This window comes from Heterocephalus glaber, unplaced genomic scaffold (genome assembly GCF_053883595.1).
Source record: "Heterocephalus glaber isolate CG9 unplaced genomic scaffold, H.glaber_assembly_v1.0 deba00000122, whole genome shotgun sequence".
NCBI lineage: Eukaryota > Metazoa > Chordata > Mammalia > Rodentia > Bathyergidae > Heterocephalus > Heterocephalus glaber.
This window is the reverse complement of record NW_028258138.1, coordinates 8,732,652-8,747,178: the sequence shown is the minus strand read 5'-3', so window position 1 is coordinate 8,747,178 and position 14,527 is coordinate 8,732,652. Positions and strand designations below refer to the sequence as shown.

The window sequence follows — 14,527 nt, the reverse complement described above, 5'->3', positions numbered from 1 at the left end:
TTCCAGTAGTTAACCGCCTGTCAGTTACTATTATTGTTGCAGGTGAGTTTTGTCTAAAGTCCCAACAGAATGCAAAACTCGGGAGTGTCTTCCACACAGGGCGCCCCTTTTATCATGAAAAACTGGCTTCGGTTCTCAAAGGCAAGAGCTGCGACTTCCAAGGGTTGTGCTACTAATGTATGTGCACGTATATATAAATATATACATACACTCTACTTCATAAAATATTTACAATACAATCTGCAGAGAATTTAAACACAACAGAAATCCATTAATGTTCGTTGCGGATTTTTTTTTTTTTAAATAGCCTTGAAAATCAGCTTCAGTAGTTGGAAGAGGGCTGGGCTAGAATTACTTGTCATGTTCTCTTAGTAAATTCTGGCAAAACGCTCAGTGCAAAAGAAACTCAGCTTTTCAAAGATCTCTAGCTAGTCTTTAAAAATAAAAAGTCCAAATCGATGATACTAAGGTACAGGTCTCCACATCTGAGAACTCTGTTTGGGGATGTTGGTTAAATTTGCGGCTGCTCCTGTGGTTTGTGGGAGTTGAGCTGTCGCGAGTCACACACACACACACACACACACGCAGACACGCACTCTTCCGAATCTAGGCACTGTCTACGGCTCAGTGAGTCAGTCCCGACTTGGGCAGTAGCGAGATCTTCTCCCACGTCGCCCGGCTCCGGCGATCTAGCTGCTCGGCCGCACCAGTCCGCAGGAGCACCGCGTCACCACAGCAGGTGGAGCGGCCCCGGAGAGGAGGCGCAGGTCCACACCGACCCCGGGGCTCGAGTTACATGCGCGCGCGCGCACTCCCCACGCGCACGCAACTCCACGGCTCGCCTCGAAACAGAGCGCCCTTTCTCTCGCAGTTGTCAAAAGAAAAAAAAAATCAGGAAAAAAGTTCACAGCCAGGAAAGAAGTTGAAACATCCAGCCAAGAAGCTAGTTCATTCAAAAGTAAGAAAGAAAAAAAAATAAAAAGAAAGATCCAACGCAGGTCATGGAGGAGCAGCAAAGGTTGCCTTTCTGGTGGCGTCCCCAGGAGCCCGGGTTAGAGGTGCCTGCCGGCGCAGGGCTGGGCAGCGTGGTGCCCTGGCTGGGTCCGGCCGCGGGGCGCCCGTCCCGCCCGCGCCCGCTGGCTCTATGAATGAGAGTGCCTGGAAATGAACGTGCTTTTACTGTAAACCCGGCCCCAGGAATTCCATTCCCTCAGCTCGTTTGCATAGGGGCGGCCGGCGGCCAATCACAGGCTTTTCCGGTATCAACCAGGGCGCGGTTCGCTGCCGCCAGCTCCTGGAATTGGCCCGCGCGCCCCCGCCGCCGCACGCTACTGTACGCAGCCGGGGCGAGGAGACCTCGGCGGCCGCGGCCACCCTGCGCTCCCCGCGCTTCCCGCGCTACCGCACGGCCACGCGTACACACGCACAAGCTCACACGCCTGCCCGAGCCCGCCTGGGTGCGGACCCCGGCCCGGCAGCAACGCGCGCGGCCTATCCTAGGGGTTGCGGTGCGCAGCGGCGCCCCAGGCGGCCACGGTCCGGGGCCCCAGAGGAGGCAGAGGAGGAGGCCAGGCCCGGCCGGCCTGGGGAGGACCCAGCCGGAGAGCTGCGCTCGGGCCTGGCGATCAGCTGGAGGGAGGTGCCCCGGGCGTCCTGGAGACGCGTCTGCCGCCGCGAGGGTTCCCGGGACGCGGCCCGGAGTCTCGGACCATCCGGGGCCCCGCGCGCCGCCCACGGCCGAGCGATCGCTTCCCGGCAGGGTGGGATTCGGGCCGCCAGGAGGCCGGAGGGCCGCAGCCTGGCGGGAGAGCGTCTCCGGGCGCCCCCAGGGCCTGGTCGGCCGCTGCAGCGGAGTGGCGCTGATTCATTGAATAAGAGGAGAAGGTGCTCCCCAACTTGATTTGGTCGTGTTTTGGGCATTCCCTCGGTCTGTTTTTTTCTATCAGTGTTTTTCGCCGCGTCGGGGCTGTGACTCGATTTCGACGCGCGCTTAGCGCCCTGCACAGGGGCTTCCTAGTAAGAGAAGGCTCCAAAGAGCCGGAGGCTGGGAAGAAAGTGGAAATGAAAGCAACCGCTAGGCTCGCGCCCTACCCAGAGAAAGCCCGCCGCGGGGCCAGCGCGGACCCGGAGCCAGGCGCCCTGGTCACCCGAGCCCCGCGCCCACCCACGAGCTCCACGGAGACCCCGCTTCCCTCTCGAGCGGCCCGGGCGCTGCACCCACCCTGGCTCTGCGCCGGGCGGGGAGCGTCCCTTGTACGGGAGCCGCGGCGCTATGAGCGTCGCCAGGCCCGGCCCGCGGCCCACCGCGCCCCCCATCCAGCCAGGCCCTTCATCCCCCGGGGCCTCGCACCCCCTCCGATATGACCGAGCACCCCAACTTAAGGAATTCTTCCCCGCGCGCCTCTTCCCTCCCAAGGCGGACGCGCAGCTGCCGCGGTGCTGAAGCCTCGTGGAAGGGGGACCCTGGCGGGCCGGGCGTCGGGCCTCTTCCCCGCCCCAGGTCCCGGGAGTCAGGCGCCCTGCTCAGGGCGGTGGGGAGGCCTTCGCGGGAGCCGCAGGCTCGGGGTGGACGCCAGGGGGCAGCAGCGGCCCTCGTCCGACGTCCCCGGGCCCCCTACGCGCCCGGAACAACCCGTCCATGCGGGGCTGTGCGTCCCGCCTCGAGGCCCTCGGGACGCTCCTGTAAGAACTTGACTTTGGGGAGAAATGGCAGGGGACGGCCACGGCGTCTGGGAACCGTTGGGCCCGGAGCCCGTTGTCTACGTCCGCCTGAGTCAGGGTCTTCGCCCGAATTCCCTCTCCCTGGCCGTGGGCCCGTCCAGCGCTGTGGGTGCTCCAGGTGCCCTGCGCCCCGCAAAGGCGCATCCGCCGCGTGCCCACGGCCTCTGCTCCCTGCAGTCTCCCGCGCTTCTCCCCGAGGGGGCGCGCACCTTCTCTCCTGTGGCGCTGGAAAGCCTGCGACACTGCCCACCGAACTGCATTTTTCTTCTTGTATTGGATCTGGGGTCTCTGTGCTTTTCTTTTAAAAATAATTTTCGAAGAAGCTCAGTTTCAGGTGTGAAACTCCCGAGCGTCCCCTTTCTAACACTCCACTCTGACGAGTGATGCCGCAGGTCGCATTGTCATTGCCAAAGCGCCGGGTTCCTGCCACGGGCAGCCGCTCCCCTGCGTCGGGGCTTGGACGCCACCCGCTCCGGTGGCGGCTTCGGGAGCCAGTGGACCCTTTCCTCGTGGAGTCAGATGCGCTCCCTAAAAGCCGACCAAGGGCTGTTGGGGCCGCCGCCAAGCGCACCCTTGGGTTCTCAGGGGACAGGGATGGAGCATGATAAGGTAGCAAGGATCAAAGTGAGCTCTGACTGGGGGAAGGAGCTGGCTCGGGTCGTTTGCCCGTCGGAAAAGTCTAAGAAGGCCGCTCGGGGGCTTGGGTCATTTGCCTAAAACCCTAAGCCCCTCGGAGGGCTGCGGGCCGCAACCTCTGCGTAAGAGGCCAAGTCCCAAGAAAGGAAAGTTACAGCTAAGGCAACACGCGCTCACCGAGTTTAGTTTTCAAGGACAGCACCGTGGGCGCTGCTTAGCTGAATTTCAGCTGTCAGATTCCGAGTTCGAAGCCCGACGACCACAGTAGCAATAAAATCATCTAGATCGGCCGAGCGTGTGCGCTTCCCCGGAACCTGCGCGGGCTGAGAGAGCGCGCGCGGCGCGGTGCACAGTGGAAAACCCGAAAGAGACGAACTACTGCGCGCCCCTTACTGAGGAGCTAAAATAAATGGGTTGCGGGCGGCTCGGGGCTCGACCGAGGGCTACCTGGAATGCCTTCGTCAAAGCGGGTTTTGCGGAGTTTCTGAAGTCCTCTAACCCCGCATAGGAAAGGAGGGAGTCCTTCCCACCCACCGCGCTCATCTCAGCGACAATATAGAATTTCCCTGCCTTTGCCTGGGAGAGAAAGGGAACGCTTCCACCTTCACTCCCGGCGTCACCCTGAATCATACTAAAATTTACATTGTACAAAATCAAAAACGCGACACAGCTAGGTTGAGAGGATGGTTTTTGACAGATTCTTCCAAATTTGCTCCAAGGGGAAATTTGAAAACGCACAGAACAGAAATGAGTTTCCAAGTGGAGTAAGTTTCCGCAGTGAGGTTAAAAACTAGTAGTTGGTTAGGCTAAAGGCAACAGTTTCTCTGTAGAACCATTAACAGCTCCTTGACTTTTTTTTCTTACAATTTGAAGTAATTAACTATAGGTGTCTCAGAAAATATCTAAATGTTTTGTATTTTCCCCTCTTAAAATTTGCTCCAAAATAAAATATGCTTAAAGGTGGAATTAGAATCTGAAAAATTCTCTTAAATCAAAATTACCCTTCCTTTGTGGGTAACGTGATATTTCCAAATTGGATGTCTAAAAATGGATTTCTAAAAGAATTCTTTCTGTTCAAGTTTTTTTTTTTTTTTTTTAAATAATGTATCTTATTATTGGTTCTGGACCAAATTACCACAGTTGGTACTCATGTTACAGGGACAGAGGAAAATTCTGATGAATGGTGACTACATGCACAAATAACCTGTTCCCTACACTGCTCGCTTTTGAACACTGGAATTCAATTAAACTGTTTTACTCTGAAGTGGCTTTGAGATTATTTCACTTTAGAAGTGTAATTATTAGGGGGATGGGATTTCTTGATTCATGCACTGCATCCTTCCTCTCTCTGAGTATTTCCTTGGGGGTGCTCTGGTTAATTTGTGATTATTTTCACTTAAACTTCATAAATCAATTGTGCACCTCACAAGTAGCAAACAATATTTTCAGGTTAATCTTTGTAAAATTTAGGGATGCTTAGTAAACATTTTACCCTAGTAAAAATTATGAATTACCACTGCAATAACAAAGGTAATAAACTGGATTATACCAGATAGAAGCCAAGCTTTATTTTTCAGAGTCATGTGGAGTCATTTAATAATAGCAGAAGGTACAAGTGGTAAACGCCATAGAACTGAAGGTATCATTTAATGTTTCATTGGACTATTTTATATGGTATGACATCTACAATAAGGAGAACTGCTTTTAAATATATTTGAATCAGCAAAAAAGCTTTAATTATGTGGTTAAGTTATATAAAGTGATGCATAGATATAAAATCATATACATGCATATATGAATGTGCATATTTTATAAAAATATAATTTGGAATCTAACATACCGTGAACATCTCTAGAAGAATTCATTTCATGTATGTATTCTGAAATAATAAAAAGTAGGAAAATAAAAATAATCCTATGAACATACTGGCAGCAAACACCAATTTTACTGATAGTTAACTTTCATTTTAATACAATAAACTCAAGTTTAAAAACTGAATTTCTACTGAATTCTCTTTTTCTTCTGCCAGCTCACTGCTTCTCATGTTTTTAGCACTGAAGATTTTTACATCATTGTACCAATAAATTCAGCATATTTAGAACAAAAATAAAACATTATCAAGTAAAAAATGAACTGTGACACAAGAATGTGACTTTATATGCCTTCCATCAATGTTTTCCCCTGCTGACTAATGTTGAATCTTTATTTATCATAGAAACACCCCCTTTAAGCTTTATATGTGATATAATTGTGATTTATTTAATAAAAATTAAAATACATTTGGTGTATGGAGGAATAAATCAGAATTCAAGGTGAAATTAGAACCCTAATTTAAGTGCAAAGACATTTTAAAATCTGTAATACAGTAGAGGCTAAATGCAATAAGTAAAAATATGAATATTCTCTAAAGCAATGAAGATAAACAATTTGCAATACATTTTCTTAAAGAAACCGGCTGGTAGTTAAATATTATACTCATTTACTTCCAATGATAGAATGTTTTAGAAAATTTTTCCCTTGTTTGTTTTCCTTCCCTTTTCTAGGAAGGCAGGTTGTTTATACTGAAACCACTCAGTCTTGAAATAACAGATTATATCAATTATTATTGGAAACAATTGTCATATGGCAATTCGTAAATAGCACTTTCTGCATACTGTTGCATGTACAGCTACAGGTAAGCCAGTTAAGCAAAATTATATGGAGCTCTTCTCTTTCCCTTGGATATTTTCAGGTAATGCTGTGAATTTGAAATTACCCTATCAACCTTTCAATTGATAATGGCCAGCACTGAGTGAGGGACAAGCAGAAAATACTGTTTTTCAAAGCTATAGGATTTGAGCATTTCAGATACTACAAACCTAAGCTTTGAGCTCTACTCTACAATATTAGCATAATAGGGCTTTTTAAAAACATTAAAAATAAGAAAGGATGTAATCATTTCGGATTTCCAGACACTGTTTAAATAGGCAGGAGAACAAGATTTGTACCTCCTTAGTCTTATATTTTTGCCAGAGCAAAAACAGCAAATAAAATAATAAGGGCTTCTGAAGGACTGCCCTATAATGAAAGATTAAAGCATTTAAATATGTATAGTCTTGAAGGAACATCCTAAAAAAAATTAAAATGATCATGGTTTACAAGTAAATAAAATGACTCCATAAAGATTTTTTATAAAAAGAACAGGGCAGGGAAAGAATCATTTGTACTAATTATGAATGATAAGGTAAGAAATAACAAAGGTACCCTGAAGTCAGGTAAGCTCAGTTTCACAAGCATAGGGGTAAATGGTGGGGAATCCACAACTGTCAGATGGATCTGACAGCTGGATTTGTACTAAAGAGATCCAGCGGAATCAACCACCCTGGAAATTGTCCTGAAATGCTGAGAAGCCTTTCCACGTCTGAAGCTGAGAAACTCCAGTAGCAGAGTGAGAAAGCAAGGGTTCATGTTCACACCTAATATTTCAACAATTCTGCAAGAAAAGCCAAGTTTTTGTAAACCCCCCAAACAAAGGAAAAAGTGAATGGGTTTTGAAAGGTATGCATACTGTTGAGCACTTTGGGTCTTGTACAGCATTAGCCTCGAGGACACAGCAAAGCTGGCTAAACTCAGAAAGGGGGAGCCCCTGGGCAGTGAAGTGGCACCTGGAGGAATTTAAAGGGATTCATCCATAGAGCTGTGATGGTTAGACCTGAACTGGAAGGGAGGAGGCGCTGTCACGGTTACAACAGTGAAAGCCAAATCGGGCCAGTTCATCTACACGTTGTGGAACTTCCCTCACTTCCACTGAATGCAAGTATGTGCCAGACAGTGATTACAGACCTCGCCAGATGTCCTCTCTGCACCACCGCCACCACTCCCAATTCACAGATGCAGAAGTTTGGGAAGCTTGGCCCAGAACACTTCAGTTTCAACTTCTACACACACACGAGCACTCTCACTTGTATCCACAGAGAGGTCCATGCACATGGTGAACTGTGTTTCTTTTTGACCACAGCAATGTACTTTTATGGGTATCCTTCATAAAGGTGGGAAAAATTAACATCTCATCTTTCATTTTTATCTTCTCCTATATCATGGTCTTCATGAAAAAAAAACTCTTTGAAATTCTTCATGAAGCAAATCTCAATTATTCAAGAGTCACATCCTGAAATCATTTCTGGCCATTCTGAGAACTTGAGGAGCATATCAAGGTCCATCTGGATGAGAAGTTTTAAACTTCATAATAAATATACAACAGCCTTCCAGTCTTTTCTTACCCCCATGCACTCCAAATGGCAAATATGAAGTATTTGATATTCTTCCCTTCAGCTTTCTCCTAATGGTTCCTATGTACCAAGCATGGCACTAGGCTCAGTGGTGACAAAGGACAAAGAGATGAGCCTAGACTCTAAAGAGGGGTCATAAGTGCCTGGTAGACACATATGCAAGTCCAGAGAACTGATGGGAAAGGACACAGGCAGAAGAGGGGCCAGTACTCCTAGTGGGTTCAGCAAAGACTGTGCTCCTATAGGGATGAGGTGTGGCTTGACACTTGGAATTTGAGTAGGATTTTATGTGGCTCAGAGGCTGGGGAAAGGAGTGAGGCAGAAGAGGGGGTTCGAAGAAGGCACCCTAGGCAGGAGGAGCATCATGCGCTTGTGAAACAGACCAGCATGTCAGCTCCATGATATTTGGAGCATAGGTTTGAGATCAGGCTGGAGGAGGCAGGGTGTGGCAGTTCATAAATGATACAGACATACAGATAGGTCATAGGTAGCTTACACAACCTGAAGAATTTAGAACTTCAACATGAAAAATCTTGGAGTTCAACTTTAACATGATCTGGAACAATGGGTTCTATCAAAGCCAAAGAAGCAGGAAAATAGCCCAATGAACACACATTATAGTAAAAGGAATCTGTCAAAGGTGAACAGGAAGATCAGAAGGGGGTAGAACTAAGGGGTAGGAATAGTAAGGCACCTGTCAGACAAGGACTTCTAAGGGTCTGAATTAAGGTGGAGGCAGAAGGTACAGAAAAGGGGGGCTGAGGTGAAGGGGAGTGTCCCCAATCTCTACCACTACCAGTAGCAATAGTGAAGTTCAAAGAGGATGAGTTTGGAGGTAGACATCAAGAGTTTGATGTGCAGAGCAGAACTAGAAGTGTTGCTGGTAGGAAAAACCATCAGAAATTCCAGGAGAGGCCTTGGGTGAAAATAGTGGGTTGTGCATTCTCAGAATGTCCACCATCCTTCAGACTGAACAAACAATGTGTCTGGTGAGAAAAAAACATTAATGGGGCTGGGATTAATGAACATTCCAAGGATGAGCCAAGGAACAGCAGGTGCTGAGCTAGGAAGGAAAAAGAGTACAGAAGGAGGCCTTGAACACCAAAGGAAGATGGCAGTTTGCCATTATGAGGAGTAGAGCCCTTGGGAGGTAATTAAGATGAGGCTGAAAGTGAGGTCCTCCAGATGGAATTAGAGACCTTCTCAGAGGCCAGATTTGAGATTCCCCCTTTCTCTCTTCCTCCCTGCCACATGAGGACACAGCATGAAGATACTCATCTGTAAGCCAGGAAAAGGGTCTCGCCAAGGCCCAGTCATGCTGGCTTCCGGCTCTGAGACTTGCCAGCCTCCAGCACTGTCAGAATGGAGCACGTGTCACGTAAGCCACCCACTGTATGGCATTTTGTGGCAGCAGCCCGAGCTGACTCAGAAAAGTAGGATGAGAGAAGTTACCTTATCAGTGTGTCTCCTATCAGGGTTCCCATTGAGGGCTTTATAAACTGTCCCATTTAACCCTCTAGCCAAAATCACTCCCCTCACTGCACAAACGAGGAAACTAAGATTCAATCACTAGCCTGTTTTGAACTCATGCAGTTGTCTCGAGAGTGCCCACTTGTGGGCACTAAGCTATGCCATCTTGCAAGATGCTCCATATCATTGCAATATCATTAGGAAAATTTCCGTAGTAAACATTGATGAGTTGCCTTTAAAGCAGGCGGACATTCTTTCTTCTTCTAGGGCAGCACCATCTAGTAGAAATATAATGTGCAAACATGATTTTAAATTTTCTATTAGCCATCATTTTCCTTTTTTTAAGTAAGAAAAGATGAATGAAATTAAACACACTAATGTTTTATTGAACCCAACTTCTTCTAAACATTGTCATTTGAGAATGACAATAAACGATAAATATAAAATTTACTCTAAAATATGTAAATTACTAATGAGATACTTTACATTTTTCTTCCTTTTCTTTTTTTTTGTACTTCATCTTTAAAACTCTGAGTGTTTTGCACACTTAGAACACATTTTGCTTTGGTTTAGCCACATGGCAGTGCTCAATAGTCACTTGTGGCCAGTGGCTACCCATACTGGTCAGAGTTCTATGGCAACCACTCAACATAATTCACCCCAAAGAGCAATTTTGCTGTTCTGTTAGTATTGCAGTGAGCCCTGGTTTTAACCTGCTACTTGTGAAGACTCTTAAAAGAGTTTGTCTTGCTTGACTCCTTTTCTTTCTGAGCTGTCCTGAAGCAGGTTTTTTTCCCTTCTTCTTTTTTTTTTTATTACAGCATCATTTGCTTGACTCAGAGGCAGGGAACACTCATACTCAGCAACAACAGCCCAGTTCCAAAGGCCAGCTAAGCACCATCAGCCCCACTAGTGTATCTTCAGCCAGGATGAGCCAGAGGAGTTATCTCACACATTGTCCATTTCCACGCGACACTCACTGGCCACTGACGGCTCAAACTAGAAAATGTTACAAAGAGGCATCTCTCATTCCTTTCTTTTCCTACAAAACCAATTTCCTATTAAATTAATCTGATGGATTCTTAAAGATGAGCAGTACAGACCAGAATTGCAGGTTCTACTTTTAATAGCCCATGATTTAAAAATTGCTAACTGATTCAATATATGCAGGTTTATTTTAAATTATAACATGTAGATTTTTCAAAAAGCCACTTGATGTGTCAGTTTCCTAGAGGTCTACCAGTTAAAATTCAGTGCTAGTTCAGTTCAGGGAGGCAGTTTGCTTTCTAAATTATGGAGTCCGTCTTCACTCTTTCCATTTCTCTGAAGAAAACACACAAGAGGGGAACATGGGACAGATCTGCAATAGAAACCACTGGGCCTCTCTCCTGGCATCAGATCTCAGAGGAGGCTGGGAACCTTTGCAAGGCCCAATCTCTATGTTGGACAAATGTACCTGCTTAAACACTGTAGTCCTAGAAGTTGAATACAGAGGTCAAAGGGCTGACTTGTGGATCCTAGAAAGGACTGGACCCTTCCTGATAGCTACAGAGAGAAGACAGAAGGCATGCGTAAAGTGAGACAAACAAGTCACTCTGTGTGAAGCCGTCTCCTCTTAGAATGATATCCTCCAGCTAAGCATTGTGGGAAAGTAAGCAAGTATCAGGGAGGACCTCAAAATTAGCTGTACTTGAGGGGCAGGGCGGTGAGTTTAGGAACTTTACAATGGCTTTGGGTTCCCTGTGTGAGGGGTGTTATATCACTAAAGATGCTGGGGGTGATAGAAACAGACTTTAAAATGGCTGATACTATTATACTCTGTTCTCTTTTAGGCATTTTAGTTAATACATTTAAAAGCCATTTCCAGCACAATGAATTAAAAACAAAATACAATTTTTTTCTGGGTTGTGTAAACAACAAATGAATGGATGTATGAATAAATAAAAAGCAGTCCTGGACCTCATCTCCCCCATGTCATTCAATTCTGTGTGTTTAAAATTCAGCTTTTCTCTGTCACTGAGAGAATTATGAAATAGGAAGGTAAAAATAATTCAGTCATTTTAACCAGCTTTTAAACTACTAGATGGAGAGGAGGGTTGGGGATTTCCAGAACCAATCCAGCTTAATAACCTGACCGTTTTGCAAAGAGTTCCTCTAATTTCACATCACTTTATCTACTATTTCAAGCAGGCCCAAGGAGCTATGGTTTAAAACATAAACAGCAAGGGCCAGGGATTCATCTCAGTGGTTCCGCCGCCTGCCTCACAAGCGCAAGGTCCCGAGTTTGATCCTCAGAACCAAAAAACCAAACCAAACCAAACCAAACAACAACAAAAAAACATAAACAGCAAATAACTTTGAGAGTTTGCTTCTTCTGGGAAATAATAGAAGTGTACCATTGCTATTCTGTGGTGTACGCGTGGACTGAGAATAGAGAATTGAATAGAATTGAAACATGTAGTTACTTAGTGTGATGTTTAATTTGTTATAATTATAAAATACTATAATCCAACCTTTTAACTAATTCTTTTTTTCTCTGTCAATATAATTAGTAAGATTTAACTATAAATTATATTACAAACTAATACAGAGGTACAATATATCATTTGGCATAAGCAGCTGTAAAGTTCATCATTATTGCCACTATTAGTCCCCAAATTAGTGCTTTCTGCATTGAAGCAAGTGTTTTTCTCATTATGAACCTACATACACATAGACAGTAGAGAAATTTCCCACACATATAAAATTCCTTCAAGAGAAACTTATAAGCTTGAGATAAATCTTTGGTGCCTAATCACCAGTTTCAGACACAGGAAACAATTCAAGAATCATGAGTGAGAAATGTAGATAAACTGTGAGGTAGCTATATTAATCAATTAAATAATATATTGCAAGTATTTGCTTTAGAATTTTCTACAGGCACTCAGACAAGAAGGCAAATTTTTCATAATAATTTTGTTATTTTTGAGTTTAGGAAATAGACTTTTACATGAAATAATGAGTTAAAATTACTACTATGCTGCTTTCTTCTGGGATTGTGGAATTTTCATACTCCATGAAAGCTTCAAACTTTCTTGTTGTAGTAGGAAATAAAAAAAGCTGAAAAAGTCAGCAACCATGGAAATAATGATTCTACCCTTTAATTATATATTTACATTTTCAAAATATCATAAAACTGATAAGACCTGTATTGTTATGGTAACATATTTTCAGGTTATAAAAATAATGTTATATAATTGATGTTCAAGAAAAAAATCTCATTTTATGGCTAATGTACCATATACTAAAATGGGACTTTAGACATTTTCTGGACTTCTTATAAAATATAATACTCTATTTCTCAATCAAACAATGATTTCACCAGACTTAAACCTTCTTTATTATTGTCTCAAACTTGCTCAGAAAAATGCTGTCATTAAAATCTGAAGCAAATTTTGCTATCCTTTTACAATGTATAAATGGTATTAATCCTATAGAGCTCACCTCTTCTTGAAAAGTAGAGAGGAAGAGGAAGAATTGTTAGTGAAATTAACCAAAACTTCTGAGACTGTATAGCATCTGACTACTAATTTTCACCTTATACTTAGATGCAAAATGAAAGTAGGTCACAGAAGTCATCTTAAAATTATTGAAAATGATGAAACACAAAAGTAACACTTGAAAAATTTTCATACATATTTTTGCAGAGTAGGTAGGGTTTTAAAAATAGCAACAGCAAAGGAAAAGATGTTTGCCCACACATGACCACAAATGAACCCCCAAATGAACTCTGGTTTATTTCTAGTTGAACCACTGATTAAAGAGTACACTGATAGTTTGTGACTATACCATGCTCCCATTTTTGTTGTTGTTGTTCTCTAATTACCTTAACCTTTTAGGTGCAAATGAAGCTGTCCATTTTGAGGAGAAAGTCAAATATGTTATTGCTTAATATAATAACACTTTCAGCACCCTGAGGATTTAACCTGGGGCTGTCACACTGAGCTATTCCCACCTCCAGCGCTCTCTCTCTCTCTCTCTCTCCTTCTTTCTCTTGAGAAAAGGTTTTGCAAAGTCCCAAATTGCCGGTGTAGGACTTGAATTTGTGATCCGTCTGCTTCAGTCTCCCAGAGGGTTGGGATTACAGGCTGCACCACTACACATGACAATACAGCATTTTAGCTTTTCAGAGATGTCTAGAGCAAATATTCCTATAAATGTATATTTTTAAGAATTTAAAAAACCACTCAATTTTAAGTAACTGTAATTGTCAAGTCCTTGATTTAAGAAGCACTCCATTTTTTAAGAGAAAAATATTCTAGATCAAGTCTCTTTTGCTTTACACAGAAATTACAGTCCCTTAAAAAGGAAGTTTCCTGCTTAGCCAAGCTTATTTTTGAAGAAGTTGCCAAATAATGAAGTGAACTCTAAGAAGACAGAAGGAAACTTTATCAAGCATGTCAGTGAGGGGTCTACTTTAGGTTGATCAACACCCAGAACACTGGAGTCAAGCTTTCAAGTCCGGTTGGCTCCTGTCTTCGTGGAATGACAGACAAGTGGGATCCGGAAAATTGATGGTGAACTCACTACCAGAGACCTGAGCAGCCCTCTCCTCATGCATGCGTTGGCCCAGCGGTCATTATTTAACAGTGGCAAATCCAACGATGACAGGAAGTGAAGGGCACCATGTAGATTTTTCTCCCCCTTCTTAGCTCAGCTCACAAGAGAATTCATTTCTTTTCTTTTGCCTCAGGCATAGATAGGCTAGCAATTTCCATTTTGTTACTGACATGATTTCCCACCTGCCCCCAGTCTGGCCAATTAGAGTGGAAATGGATTAAAATTTCAGGTTAACCTTTTGTTAAAATTAGGAATAGGAAGAAAATAAAGTTACACATAAGATTTGTTTTTATTTTTGTATATGATTTTTTCCTGATCATGATAAAGCTGTTAATCATTCTCTTCCCCCCAAATTATTCCTTTAGTGAAGACATGAATCCCACTTGAGGTATGGCAGCAGAATAAAAAAGCCTCTTTCATCAGAATATTACTATGTTACTGGTCATTTTTATATTTAAGACTTCTAGAATACTTACACAACAAATTAGGAAGTTTGGGTACAAGCTAGGAAGTTAAGGTGATGTTAAAAGAGTAGGTTGACTTCCCATATTATAGAGGATGAAAATAGCAAAAAGTGGAAGATTTTTCTTGGTTTTCACTAAGCTAAAATATCTGAATCTTAAAAGAAAAAGCGTGTATAGATGTCTGGAAAATGCTGGGTCACACCTGAAGTTTATCAAGTAGTTTTTTTTTTCCTCTCAGAACCTAAAAATAAAAACTTCTACAGCAAAAATATCCTCCTATTGATCTTTCAAATGTTACAATGTTGAAGTCCAAAGTACATACACCTTAAATAACTCCCCACAGCAGACCGGGAAACAAGACCTTCTCCG

The 14,527-nt window shown here is 43.9% G+C and overlaps 1 protein-coding gene across 4 annotated transcripts in view; it reads right to left on the bottom strand.

Moving 5' to 3' along the window:
* Positions 1 to 14,527, bottom strand: part of Runx1 (RUNX family transcription factor 1) — a 237,047-nt gene that overhangs the window by 90,274 nt on the left and 132,246 nt on the right. The window lies entirely within an intron of this gene.